The sequence below is a fragment of the Mustela erminea genome, chromosome 1, assembly GCF_009829155.1.
Source record: "Mustela erminea isolate mMusErm1 chromosome 1, mMusErm1.Pri, whole genome shotgun sequence".
In the NCBI taxonomy this organism is placed as follows: Eukaryota; Metazoa; Chordata; class Mammalia; order Carnivora; family Mustelidae; genus Mustela; species Mustela erminea.
The window spans coordinates 162,260,579-162,276,144 of NC_045614.1; the positions used below are offsets into that span (position 1 = coordinate 162,260,579).

At 37.2% G+C, this 15,566-nt stretch overlaps 1 long non-coding RNA gene across 2 annotated transcripts in view; it reads right to left on the reverse strand.

The window, feature by feature from the left end:
* LOC116566968 overlaps nt 1-15,566 on the reverse strand; it is a 170,241-nt gene that overhangs the window by 69,918 nt on the left and 84,757 nt on the right. For both annotated transcript variants that reach the window (XR_004276065.1, XR_004276061.1), the window contains exon 2: nt 14,672-14,736. This is a non-coding gene — a long non-coding RNA (uncharacterized LOC116566968). The remainder of the gene's footprint in view (nt 1-14,671; nt 14,737-15,566) is intronic.

Consider the following 15,566-nt stretch of genomic DNA (forward strand, 5'->3'; position numbering starts at 1 on the left):
CACAATAATATGTTCCATTGTTGCATTGTACACAAAATTATACTGTTTTTAATTATAACATTTACATTCAGTAACACATAAAACAAAAAGCACTAAAAACAGTAATTTCCAGTCAGTGTATCATGGGATAATGGTGGCCTGGTTAGGAGACGCACAAATTCAAAGATCACCCAGGTAAGTGGCCTCACCAAATGGAACACAATTCCTTTCAGCTACTCTGTTCAGCGTGGACCTGTCCACCTGACTTCATACCCACCTGCTGCCATTCTCTTTTGGCAACCTACACTCAGAAATCCTTTCTAACTGTCCTGCTATAAGTAAGTTAACTTTGTTGGGTCTTGATATCTCCCTGTATAAGTGGGCATTTAAAAATCTAATGCTTCAGGTGCCTGGGTGGCTCAGTGGGTTAGGCCGCTGCCTTCGGCTCAGGTCATAATCTCAGGGTCCTGGGATCGAGTCCCGCATCGGGAATCTCTGCTCAGCAGGGAGCCTGCTTCCTCCTCTCTCTCTCTGCCTGCCTCTCTGCCTACTTGTGATCTCTCTCTGTCAAATAAATAAATAAAAAATAAAATCTTAAAAAAAAATCTAATGCTTCATAGAGTGTTGTAATGACAAAATAGTCACTGAATAAATATTCTCTTACAAACAGATTATGAAGAAACTGTGAAAGAATAAAAAGGGGAGAAAAGGTGAATCTGAGTATTTTTAAGGGGCCTACTCCAAATTTTATTAACCTTTACTTTGAAAAGTCTGCTTATAGGAGTATTTTAAATGTAGAAAATGTTGAGACAGGTGTGGAATCTTCTACCTGGAGATTCACAGAGCCAGGGAGATCCTCAGTGGTGAGCCAAAGTTCAGTATCAATGGAACAGAAAACCTCTCAGTATCCCTTCTGCAGTATGATTCTGTAATAAATACTTTCATCACATGTCCTCATTTTTTTTTCCTCCAAACCTTGAGATTACATTTATACAAGCACAGCGCCTCTTCTTTTTTCTTCCAAGCTTATAGTAACAGTTCTGCAGGAAGTTGATTCTCAAAGTAAATTTATGATTATAACGAGCTGTGATTTTTTGGAAGAACATTCTATTGATTTCTCTGTGACAGATGTTTTTAACGTTTGGGACGCAAAGGACACTTAGAGTATTAAAAAAATATATATGTAAACTCCACTTCCCTAGAAAAATTTATATTATCTACACCTATAAATGTTTATATATAATTTCTAGAAGTTCATAAACTTCTAATGCCATAGATTCTGTGCCCCATAGAAAAACTTTATGTTACCTTTCTAAAATTTGGCAATAGGTACTACTATCATGCAGGAAATACAACAGTGTTTCCCACAGAGTGAAGCAAATAAGCTCACAAGTACACAGAAGAGAACTAGCAAGATTAGAGAAATCCCATAAAAATAAGCTACTTCTTATGCATTCCCAGAACCTCTGGTCCCTCGTACACTCTCCCCCAAGAAGGAGATTCACTCTTTCTATCATGTCTTCTGTGAAACCTTCCCAGATGCTACCAAATAAAGTCATCTTTCCCTCATTTTGTACCCTTGCAGAAGAGTCAGCACTTTGGGGCAATGGCTTGCTTAACCATTTCTACATCTTAAGCATCTAGTCCGCAGTGAGTACTATACACGGTGACGGCACACAGTGAGCACTGAGTGTTTATTCAACAGAGCTGAATGGCAGGCCACATTGATCTATTCTTTTTTGTACTGAGTGTAATTCCATAGTCCAGCAGAAGCAGAATAAGCAGAACATTCCTCACAGACAACCTCAGCAGCCCCTCTCTTTCCAGATCATGCTTGACCCAGCATGAGACAGTAGTAGTCAAATTAAACTTTATTTATACACTTGTCAGTTCTTCAGACAAAGCAGTTATTTCCAAGGTATTCTAAAACACATGATTCCTTAAACTTGTACGAAAACTCAAGTGAGCAGAAAGACGGGAGCAGCATTAACAGTCCAACCCAGCTATACAATTGAGGCCTGAGGGTTTCTCATTTCTCTCAAAAACTTGGAAAGCAGTTACATTTGGCTTGGGGGTGCCTCTGTCTAAGGAGGAGAGTAACGGAATCAGGAAGGGAAACAGATTGCTGGATTTAGAGTCAAATGGTCAGGAAAAATACAAAACAGTTAAATTTGCATTTCAGGCTCACAACACACTCCTTGGTATGTAAGTATGTCTCAAATATTGCCTGAAACATATTTATACAAAAATTTTTTATTCTTCTCCTGAAATTACAATTTAACTACCATGTTCTTCTTTATTTGTCTAATCTGGCGATCTTAATTTGAGAGCCAATGCCTCATGGCCAAAACAATAACAGTAATAGTAATAGTAATAATAATAAATAATAAATCCAGCATCACCATCTTTAGTCCTTCTTTAAGAAAATAGCTTTGATTTGAACAACTTCAATTTGCATTTTTATCTACCATGTTAGGAGGACATTACCTTTACTTCCAGGTAATTTTTTTTTTTTCTGATGACAGGCTGCAACTTTCCAAATCCTTTACATGTATAGTAGATGTATTCAAAGGAAACAAGATTCTCTGGTTCCATTTTCTTTTTTTTTTTTTCCTTCCCACCCATTAGGGTGGTTTACGGGGAGGAGCGGCTTGTGCCATGTATTCTCGGCTGTCTATTCTGCACTCCCCTCCTTGCCGGCATGTGTGGTAAGAGGAGCCCAGCTGTCATCCTGTGGTGTCAGGTTGTGGGGTAATTCCTTTTGGGAAGAGCAGACAGTCCCCTCCCTGAAAGGGGAAAGGCCCCAGAGGTCAGCAAAGGCCGACACCTGTTGGGATTTGATAGTGTTCCAAAGTGAAGTCAAAAAGCCTTGCCTTGCTATTTATATTGGGAAAGGACAAAAGGGCCTTAAAATCTTGAGACAGCTGATCAAGCCAGAGCCCAGTTACATCTTAGTGAAAGAGAACAGATGTGGCCACTACTGAACTATGTATAGAATCAACCTGGGAGTTCTCCCCAAAATGATGGATATAGGGCATCAGCATGTGTCAAGTCTCCATGGGTCACTGCAGGGATTTGTCTCTGGTTTTTTTGGTTTCCATACAAACCAAATGTTCCGGATTTATTTTGCCCTTGTGTATTGAACAATATGACATTTTAGTAGTATTCCATTTTAAATTTGAATCCTTTTGCTAGACTCTTAGTCTCTTTCCCTGACAGTTATCTGAGTGGTGTTCTGAGGAAACAAACAAAGGTCGCCCATGAAGATCTGTGACCCAAATAATAATATTTTAGTAAAACATTAGCAGTCTGCTTAATCTAATTCTTTGTCAATGCCTGCCTGATGTCCCAAATAGTATTACTACCACCTTAAGACCTATGGGTCTTGTAGACAGCCTAAGGAAATTTTTAGGCTTGGAAATAACTAAGGTTTTCCCATTCTTGAGAATCCTCAGGACATAAAGTTAGGATCACATCTACTTCAAAGCAGAATCTGACGCCAGTCGCATTAGGGGTTTATTCTGCACAGAACTTCACTGCAAGCTGACTTGTACTCAGTGACCTCAAAACACACAGAAAAGCAACTGGTAAAGTTCCATTGTAGAAAGATCACACCATGGCACTTTCTGAATGGCTTGCCAATGTTATTTCCCTGGCCTGTATTTGATATTATTACCTGTCTTTGCAACACCTTCCTTATCAATGTCACTGCTTAAAAACCACACTTACCAACACCAACAACTCTCTCTCCAACATTTTACTCTGCAAACTCCTTTCTTCAGGAACAATTTCAGTATCATTTCTATGTAGTGTACTCATTGCCTTGGGTCTACCCTGTAGGAGCCCTGACCGTGACATGGGCTGATCTTTGGGAACAAGGTGTTAGTCAGGGTAGCTTGAGGAATTATAGGAGGGTGGAGAACCAAAAGGGTTGAAAGGAGCTCAGATTACTCTAAAGTTGGGATTGGGGAGATAAGTCACAACCAGCCAGTAGCAAAGGAAGAACAGAATGAATTTGTAAAACTGGTAACTGAGGAGAAGGAATGAGTTTTGAGGAGCAAGTACTTCATGTCTGAAATTGTATATCAGTGCTCGGATGTCCTTTTTGTTTTGTTCGGTTTGATTTGATTTGGTCTTGTATGTGGTGTATAGTATAGCACCAACTTGAGATGACAAAGTCCTCCCTGACCAGTCACAATTTATTATTGTTTCACATGTTGATTTTTCCTCTGATATTGTTATCTTCTAGATGCAGAATCCTTGTTTTTTTTCCTATATTCTCATAACATCTGTTTCAATGAAAGGTATATAATAGATGCTCAGTGAGTGTTGGTTGGCTGATTCACTGCCAAGGGATCTACAACTCTCAGTCCTTTACCCACAGTTTTTACTTATTGTCTGTGCCACCAGACCATGGTGGCGACAGACTTTCAAGGATTTTACGTCTATGGAGATGTTCAATGATGACATTATATAGACTGCCATTATGCTTTCTGCTCAAAGGGACAGAAATAAATTATAAAATCAGTGTAATCAAATTTACTTCTTTCCCTGTCTCATATTAGACTTATGTACACGAGAAGCCAATTTCAAGGAAGTATGAAACACAAACCCAGTTAGAACTGTGATTCCTGTTTCAACAACCATAATAAGGTGAAACTAAATTCATTTGGAAATTGAAGGGATTGTTGACAGGGTAAATGTGCCAAAGGGTTATGAAGCTAATGTTAAGGACTAAAACAGTATAATTGTTGAATATAAAAAGTTGAAAATAAAATAGCTGAAATAAAAAGAACAAACTCTATAGCTCTGTCATGGGGGTTAAAGAAGGAGAATGAGTAAGGACCTCCAAGAAACTCATGATATTTTATTGCCCCCATTAGCCATCCTCTCTTTCTTTCATGGATCTTCTTTAATTTACTACCCATTTTGCAAAACCAAAGACAGCAATGTTCCAATTTCAGTGGAATTAAGATTGTTCTTAATTTTCTGTACCTTAGGACCTTGCAACTTAACATGTGCTCCTACAGCCTGTAGCATCAATATCACCAGGGAACTTACTAAAGATGTAAAATCTCAGGTCCTACTCCAGACCTACTGAATGAGAAGATGTATTTTAACATGATTCCCGGGCAATTTATATGCACTTATTAAAATTTGAGAAGCGCTGACCTAGGGTAAGCAATACATACAGTACCAGCTTTCAAAAGAATCCATGCTAATTTCTGACAGCATATAGAAATAATCCAGTGTCAATGTTCAGATGAATAGATAAATAAAGTGTGTTATATATATACAATGGAAGTTATTCATCCTGAAGAAAAGGAGGAAATTCTGACATACATGACAACATGGATAAAGCTAGAAGACTTCATATATAAGTTTTATAAGCTATGAAATAAGCTAGTCACAGAATAAGCTAGTCACATGATTCCACTTATGTAAGATATCTAAACTAGTCAAACTCACAGAAGCAGAGAAAAAAAACAGTGGTTGCCAGAGGCTGGGGAAGTAAGGTTGGAGAGTAGGGCAAATAGGGAATTGTTCAATAGGTATAAATCTTCTGTTACGCTAGATGAATAAGTTCTAGATACCCGTTGTACAACATACTGCTTACGGTTAACAGTATGGTATTGTGTACTTCAAAATTTGTTAAAAGAGTACATCTCATATTAAATGCTCTTAACACACTCACAGACACACACACACACACAACACAAAAGGACACAAAAAAATTTAGGGAGGTATTAGATATTTCTATCGACTTGATTGTGATGATGGTATCACGGGTGCTTGCATATGTCTAAACTCATCAAAGTGCACATATTAAATGTTTTATATCAATTGTATACCTTAATAAAACTGCTTTAAAAAAAGATGATCTATACTAAGACAATTTTTAATCATTCAACAGAATAATTTCCCCATTTATTCTCGTTCCCATATGAGTTTTGGTTTGAACACTCGATCATTTATGCTTATCTCAACAAAGCACTCCCCATCCCCGCACAAAGCCCTTGCACAGTTCCTAGAGTCATTGATACAATCAAGTGTCTATTTATTTCTCTGTTGCAGGACCTCAACTTATCACTTGAGCTCTGCGAATGAACATGGTCAGCAAGTTGACCCACTGGTCATTAACTTATCATTACATGTTGCCTTGTGTATTTTTCCTTTGGTGGAAGTCATTAGTGTATTCTAGGGTTGCAGGTATAAAGGAAATATTTGGATTTTCTATGTCAACATGATTGACCCTTTCCCCAATATAGGAAGTATATAACTACCAACCTGATTTGTCTGACTAGTACGTGAACAATATTTAATTCTTCTAAGGGGGAACCATTCACCCTTCTGGACTCTCCTCTGTTCCCTTAGGAGGCTGACTTCTAGAGACTATATGGGTTAGGCATCTTTGCCATCTAACTTCTAAGTGGATTTGGCCAATGAAAGGCAAGTGGAGGATACTAAAGAATGAAAAGAGAGAAAGCGCACCTGGGTGGCTCAGTCTGTTAAGCGTCTGACTCTTGATTTTGGCTCAGGTCATGATCTCAGGGTAGTGAGACTGAGCCCTGTGTCGGGCTCCCTGCTTAAGATTTTCTCTCCCTCTGTCCCTCCTCTGACTCACGTGAGTGCTCTCTCTCTCAAAACACAAAAACAAAAACAAAAGAATGAAAAGAAAAAGGAGAAAGGAAAAAAGAGGTCTGGATATTTGTCTGTCCTCTATCCCTTGCAGCCCCTCGTCTTGCTCCTTCAGGGCTAAGGGCGGTGGTAGCAGCTCTTTTGATTTTATTAATATCTGAATGCTTCACCATCCATTATAGGTTAGCTTGATCCTGCCCACATCTTTGCAAATAGTGTCTTCATTGAAGTTTCTTTAATTTCCTTTTTGAGTAGTCCCATCTGTGTCCTTCTGGGACCATGACTGGTATAATCACCTTGTTTCTCTGATCCCTTGGCTTAGTGTAAAGAAGCACAATGAAGCACACTGTAGTTTTCTGATATTTTTCATTAGAACATCTTTTACTTAACCCCTCCCTGGTCTGTTCTGTGAGTGACCTCTCTCGGTTCTCTAAATCAGTGCTTCTCTAATTTTGGCTACATACTAATCATTTGAGGGATCATATGCTACAATGCAGATTCTGACTCAGAAGTCATGGGTGGTGTCTGAAATTCCTGATTTCCAAAAATCTCTGGCAGATACTGGCAGATACAGGCCACACTTTGGGCCACTAATTCAAACAATGAATGCCAAGAAGTATGAATAGAGCAGTGGTTCTCAAAGTGTACTCAGTCCTATACCTACAGCATTAGCATCACTTCAGAACAAGTCTATTAGAAACTCAAATTCTGGGACTCCATCCCAGACCTACTGAAGAAGGTCTAACACACCAACTGCTATGCCCTAACTCCTACAGAAGCTCTAAGGTTGGGACCTCACAATCTGTGCATTAGCAAGCTCTCCTGGTGATTCTGATCCACACCAAGTTCTGAGGACTACTGAAATAGAACATAGTACACTTGCAATAACTATTTTTTTAATTTTAATTTATTTATTATTTGAGGAAGAAGGAGAGAGGGAGAGCACAAGTGGGAGGAGGGAGAGAGTGAGATGCAGATTCCTCACTGAGCAGGGAGCCCAACTCTGGGCTCCATCCTGGGACTAAGATTGTGACCTGAGCTGAAGGCAGATGCCCAACCAACTGAGCCACCCAGGTGCCCTGCAATAACTATTTTTGAAGTATCATTGTTTCAGTAAATTTACATAAAACAATGTTGATAATCCTTAGAATAGATCTACTCAATATACAGTGTTGTTATATAATTTCAGAAACTGACATTAGCCACACTGACAGAATTTTAAGCTTCTGCTACTGTCATATACAACACTAAGAAGGAAAAGAAAATGACCAATCAATGTGTTTTGAAGATAATAAATTATCCCAAGTTATATTTCATTTCAATCATACACATTGCAAGTCTAGGTTAGATGCTATAATAGATACAAAGATGAGTTAGTCAATCTTTGCCTTATGGAACTTAGAGCTTCATGGAGAAGAAAAAACGAGCATTATCTAGGGCTGCTGAAAAACTGCCTTCTAGGATTTAAACTACAAAATCAGTACATAAGGAATGATCAGAAATCTGCAAGAAGGCAGCTTAGAGATGAAATGTTTCTGGGATTTAAGATGGTAAGATGGATAAGAATCAGGTGATTCTTGGATAAAGAAGAGCCATGGGGATAAACACTATGCAATTCTGTTATATTTTGCTGGGAATGGATTTCCCTGCTGGGAAGCTGCTTTTGACTAAAGGGCCACGCTTTTGAATCACGGCATTGCTCTGACTACATGACAACCAAGCAAATTTCTGGCTTTTTCTACCCCAGTTGGTATAAACCCAGAGGAAGAACATGCTTGGTATGACCAGTCCACCAGGCAGTTGATCTCAATCAGAATTAACATAATGGCATTCTGGTCTCATCTTCATATACTTGTGAGTTTACAAACTGTGTAAGTTTGATAGAATCTGGAATACTGACAAGATAGAATTTCTTGATAGTGAGACTGGAATCAATAATTGGGCCACAGCAAATTCTCTGTGCTCATAAAATCTGCTACTTGTATAATCCCTGTGTGGATAACCTGCCAGCCTATACAGAAGATACCCATTTCAGTACATATTCCCTTTAAACCTTTGAAAGCCACACAAATAATTGTATGACAAGGCCACAGGAGTTGCCATAAAAGAGTTCTGCCTAAGAGTTCAAAGGAAGAATTGAACACATTAGACTGGGGTCGATGCTGAAGATTAATATAGCTTAGCAAATATGTAGAATTTTTTTGTTGAAATATAATTTCCATATATAAAATTTACCCTTTTTAAAGTACACAATTACATCATTTTTTATTATATCACAACGTTGCACAGCTATCACCACTATTTAATTCCAGAACATTTTTATGACCCCTAAAAGAAACACCACACACAATAAGAGTCACTCCCAACCCCCTTACCCCCAGACCTTGACAACAAGTAATCCACTTTCTCTCTCTCTTTATATATCTCTAAATATACCTACTCTGTATATTTCATATAAATATAATGATGCAGTATGTGGTCTTTGGTGTCTGGCATCATATTTTTAAGATTCACCCATGTTGTAGAATATACCAGTACTCCATTGTTTTTTATTTATTTATATACCCATCCAATATTCCATTGGATGGGTATACCAGATATTGTTAATCCATTCATCAGTTGATGGCCACTAGGATTCTTTTCACTTTTGACTATAATGAAAAATGTTGCTATGAATATTAAAGTTTTTGTATGGACATGATTTTAATTGCTTTGAATTTATACCCAAGAGTGTATTTCTGAGTCATATGGCAATTCTGTGTTTAACTTTTTAAGGAATTGTCAGGCTGTTTTCCAAAGTAGCTTCACCATTTAGTATTTTCTCTAGTAATACACAAGGGTTTGCAAAAATCCAACATCATTTCACGATTAAAGACAACAAAAACAAAAAAGAAAACTGGGAATAGAAAGAAATTTCCTAATCTGACCAAAGGCATTTGCAAAAACCCACAGCTATTATCATGCTTAATGGAAAAAAAGTGAAGGTTTACCCCTAATTTTAGGAACAAATCAAGGAGGTCTACTCTCACCACTTGTATTCAACATAGTGCTAAGGGTTATTTAACCAGGTCATTTTGGACTAGAATAAAGGAAATAAGAAAAAAGGAAGGAAACAAGGAAGGAAGGAAGCAAGGGAGGAAGAAAGGGAGAGAGAGGGAGGAAGGGAAGAAAATCTAGAAAAAGAAAAGAACTATCACTTTTCTTCATGACATTATCTCCTATTCAGAAAATCCTAAGGAATCTATCAAAAAAAGGACAAAAACTATTAGAACTAATTAATGAGTTTGACAATTTTGCAGGATATAGGTCAATATACAAAAATTGATTACATTTTTATGTGCCAACAACAAACAACTGGAAATTGAAATTAAGAAAACAGTATCATTTGCAATGGCATCAAAAGAAAAACATACTTAAGAGTAAATTGCATAAGTACAAGATTGGCATACTGAAAACTATAAAACACCATTGAAAGAAATTTTTAAAAGATCAGAATAAATGGAAAGATATCGCCATGTTTAATGATTGAAAGAATTAATATTATTTATAGTCTCAGACTGATCTACAGTTTCAATGCAAGGTCAACACTTTTTAATGAGGAAAGAATAGTCTTCTCAACAAATGGTGTTGAGACAGCTGATACCCACATGTGGAGGAATGACTTCCATCTCATACAAAAATTAAGTCAAAATAGATCAAAGACCTGAATGTAAGAGCTGAAACTATAAAACTTTTAGAAGAAAATGGGGAAAATCTTTGTGACCCTTTATTTGACAAAAGATTTATAAATATGACATCAAAAGCACAAATGACAGATCAAAAAATAGATAAAACTGGACTTTATCAAAATTAAAAACCATCGTGTCTCAGAAGACATTGTCATGAAAATTAAAAAACAACCCATTGAGAGGGAGAAAATATTTGCAAATCATATGCCCGACAGGGAACTTATTTTCAGAATATATAAGGAACTATTATACTCAATAACAAAATGAAAACTCAGTTTAGAAATGTACAAATGATCTGAATAGATCTCTCTTCAAGGAAGATTATACAAATGGTGAACAAGCCATTAAAAATGCTCACATCATTAACCATGAAGGAAGTGCAAATCAAAACCATGATAAAATATTACTTCATACCCCCTAGGATGGCTGTAATAAGGACAGACAATAATCATTGGTAAAAATGTGGAGAAACTGAAACCTTTATACTCTACTAGTAGGAATATAAAATGATGTAGCTACTTCAGAAATAATCTGGCATTTCCTCAAATACTTATACAGAAAGTTACTTTGTGACCCAGTAATTCCACTCCTAGAATATATCCAAGAAAACTGAAAACGCATGTTCATATAAAAACTGTTCATTTCATAGCATTATTTATAATAGCCAAAAGATAGAAACAACCCAATGCCTGTCAATTAACAGATGAACAAAATATGCTATATCCATCCAAGGTAACATTATTAAGTCATAAAAACAATGAAATACTGATGTATGCTATAACATGGATGAACCTTAAAAATAAATTCTAAGTAAAAGAAACTAGCCATGAGAAAAAAAAAATCACATATTTTATGATTCTAGTTATATGAAATGACCAGAATAGGCAAATTTAGAAATACTGAAAATAATTAGTGGTTGCTTAGGGACTTGAGGGAGAGGGTATGGAGAACTAGGGAATAAGAGCTAAAGAATATAGAGATTTTGTATTTAAGGTGATGAAAAATGTTCTAAAAAGTGATGGTGGAGATGGCTGCTAGAATCTGTGACTATACTAAAAACCACTTAATTGTCTATTTCCAACAGTGAATTTTATGGTATATGAATAATAACTCTATAAAGTTTTTTTTTTTTTTAAGGAAAAGAAAAAGTGAGGAGGACAAGTTGTAGGTGTAGGGAAACCAAGTCCTTGGCATTGTTTAAACCCCTAGAACATGCTTTGTTTGAGTCATTCCTACCACACCACTTTTAGTTATATGAACTACAATAAATAAATCTCCCCTTTGTTTAAGTCCATTTGAGTTGAGATTCTGATCACCTACAATATGGATTCATAACTGACACACAGAGTGGCAGGGGTTCATCAGGAAAAATTGAGTGAAGGAAGAAGTTAAGGACCAGAAAATCAAACAGGAGCTATTGTGGTAGCTGAGAAGATGGCAAATAGTGAAAAGGAGTTGACAACATGGATGTTAAATCTAGAGAATGAACTGAATTTTGTTAAAAGTGGGATGTAGTGAAAAGGAAAAAAAAAAATGAAAAAGTCTGAAGAGCTAAATCCTCTGGAGATCTTCTACTGAATACTGAGTCCTTGATGACAAGAAGAATATTTCCTTTATCACACTCCATTAGTGAACTTAGCTGCTGTAGTAACTCCAAAGCACCACCTGCTTTCTGTAATTACTGATCTCTTGCTCACATTCTAAGTGTATTGTGAGTCAGCTACAGCTCTGCTCTAGGCAGCAGCTCTGTTGTGTAGGTTCCTCATTCAAAAACCTAGGCTGAAGTGGTAGACTCTCTCTGGGAATATTGCTCTCAGTGAAGAAGTCAGGAGCTAAAGTGCTGGCAAATTTGTGACACTTTCTGAAAAATTTGCTCATTTATGGTATATATCACATCTCAGATTCCTTTGGCTAGAATATGTTACATGGCCACAAGCCCAAAGTTAATACGGCAAGGAAGTATTATTCTTTGCACAGACCACACTGTAAAATCATAACAATGACAGTCTGTATAATCTTCTCAAGGAGAGGGACAGAATGAATTATTATTGACAATGATATAATTCCCACAATTGCTTTTTCAGGCCTATCATTGTGCATGGTATATTGTAGATAGTTAATTGATCCTTATGTAGAACTTAAACAAAGATATCATAAATTAACAACTATGGGCATCAATAAATGGAGAAAAAAACTTTCATGGAGACAGGAAAGAAAGTAAAAGAAGATTAATTTATGCTAATTTTGAAGAACTAAAGGAGGTAAAGATGCAGATTATTCAACCAATACTTATAAAGTTGGAGTGAGAGTGAGATTAAGAGGGAGAGAAGAGAGTGAAGCTGTGAGTAGTTAAAATCACCAAGGCAGAATGTGTGCAATGAGCAGAGAAGTGGCTATTAGATCAGGAAGAGAAGAAGAAGCCAGGAAAGATCAGTCAGGAAACGGTCAGAGATCAGAAAAAAGCAGTATCAAGAGTACTGAAAAGAAAAGTTGGTCAAGAATGTCAAAGATGGGGACGCCTGGGTGGCTCAGTTGGTTAAGCGGCTGCCTTCGGCTCAGGTCATGATCCCAGAGTCCTGGGATCGAGTCCCACATCGGGCTCCTTGCTCAGCAGGGAGCCTGCTTCTCCCTCTGCCTCTGCCTGCCATTCTGTCTGCCTGTGCTCACTCTCTCCCCCTCTCTCTCTGATAAATAAATAAAAATCTTAAAAAAAAAAAAAAAGAATGTCAAAGATGTTTCTGTAATTATTAAACAGTGCCTCTTTCAAAATTCCCAACAGTTATGTAATTTTTTTTCTTCTACAGAGGTCTAGTTCACACGAGAAAATAAATTAATTGAAGGCTATGTGTAACAACAATCGAATTAAGCTTAGTATAGGGTTAAAAGAGATAGTCTGAAGGGAAGGAAAAAAGATTCAAATCACCCAGTTTAAAAATTAGGACTAAGCAGGGGGAAAAAAATCAATACATGTAATAAACATACAAGTATTTAACAGTAAACTGTAATTCTATATTATAGCCAGTTAAGAGGTAACCAGAAAAAAGAATGGGAATAAGAAAGGGAGAAGGGGAAAAGACAGGCAGACATGAAAAATGTGAGGCTAAAAATAGAAACAAAGTAACAATCCCTTGGCCTAGTTGTTCTCCAAGCTAGCTACACATTAGAATTACCTGGAAGTTAAAGAGAAGAAAAGAAAGAAAGAAAGAAAGAAAGAAAGAAAGAAAGAAAGAAAGAAAGAAAGAAAGAAAGGAAGGAAGGAAGGAAGGAAGAATGAATGAATGAAAGAAAGAAAACTTATGCCTGGGCCCATCCCAAGAATTAATAGGCTAGAATGAGACCTTGTATTATTATTTTTTAAAAATGAAAAAAACAAAAAAATGAAACAAAACAAAATAAAAACTTCCCAGCTGATTTCAATGTGCATTCAGAACTAAGAACTAGTGTCTTAAGAGGTAGAGAGGAAAAATAAAGAGGAAGCTGTAATGAGGTATATTACTTTTGCCCAATCTCATGATCTACTTCAGCTATCACCTTCAAGAAAATTTTAGGATGTAAATTAGCTACCTAATAGCTAACTAATCAAATATAGCTTAGCTGCTTTTTACTTTTTAGGCAGAGAAATGCCTAAAGATGTGGTTTTAATACTAACTGAAGGCCCTACACAAACCACTTAGCATCTCTGGGTCTGTTTCTATATTTGCAAAATGAAAAGGTTTGGCAAGATGATTTTCTAAGGCTATTACCATAGCAATGATTTGAAGAGTATCAGAAGGGGAGAGGGTGTGGAGTCCAGTCAAAATCAGCTCTCTTTCAGACCTATACTGAATGGTCCACTGAGAATATTTAGCGTGTGTGTGTGTGTGTGTGTGTGTGTGTGTGTGTGTGTGTGTATTTCCATCTTATTTTATTTTATTTCTTTTCAGTGTTCCAGCATTCATTGTTTATGCACTACACCCAGTGTTCTATGCAATACGTGCCCTCCCTCAGGCTGGCTCAACCCCCCACCCCCCTCCCCTCCGAAATCCTGTCTGTTTCTCAGAGTCCACAGTCTCTCATGGTTTGTCTCTCCTTCCAATTTCCCCCAACTCACTTCTCCACTCCATATATGTTTTTTTAAATAAAATAAAAAACAGAAAGGGAGTGGGGTGGAAAGAGAAAGTCAGAAAAATATAAGAAAATAGCAAAACAGGAGGTCCTAGCTGTCATCCCCCAATGCAAACATTGAGCCATCCACAGACAAAAATATTCAAGTGTAGTAACAGTACCCTGATGAAGTTCAGAAACAAGAAAAGACTCATTGAAAAGGTAAAAACAATTTCACTTACATCATTGCATTTTCAACTTGTCATAGTGTAGAGCTGAGAGGGATCCCACTGACCCTTAAGTTCTCCTTTGGGGGAAAGGAAAAACAAGATTACTTGTGGACCCTGACACCAGGTCTACCCACCTGTAAATCCCAGCATTTGGCTCCCCAGTGGACCCCACAAACCAGGCCTGAGTGGGGAAGAGGTGACTGCTTCATCAAATGTGTGGACAGTAATACAAAGCTACAAGGATCACAAAGAATCAGGAAAACATGACACCATCAAAGGAGCAAAATACAGTTCTATAAATTGACCCTAAAGAAATGGAGATTTACAAACTGCCTGACAAAAAGTATTCCAAATAATCATCTTGGAGCACTGGGGTGGCTCAGTCAGTTGAGTGTCTGACTCTTGATTTTAGTTCAGGTCATGATCACAGGGTCATGATATTGAGCCCTGCCTTGAGCTCCACACTGAATGTAAAGCTTCCTTAAGATTCTCTCCCACCCTCTCCCTCTGCCCCTCCCCTGCTCTCCTTCTCTCTCAAATACACACACACACACAGAATAATCATCTTAAATCACCTGAGTGAACTACATGAGAACACTGAATGAAAAATGATAGTGGGAAAACTACATGAATAAAATGAGAAGTTCGACAAAGAAAAACCGTAAGGATGAATCAAACAGAAATCCTGGAGCTAAATAATACAATGACTGAACTGAAAAATTCCTTAAAGAGCTTCAGAACTGAACTCAATCAAGTAGAAGAATCAGTGAAATGGAAGACAGGTCATTTGGTAGTATACAGAAAGAAAAGGAAAATGGGAAAAGAAAGAAAAAAGTAAAGAAAACTATAGGATATATGGGGCACTGTGCATTACAGGAGTCTCAGAAGGAGAAGAGAAAAGAGAAAG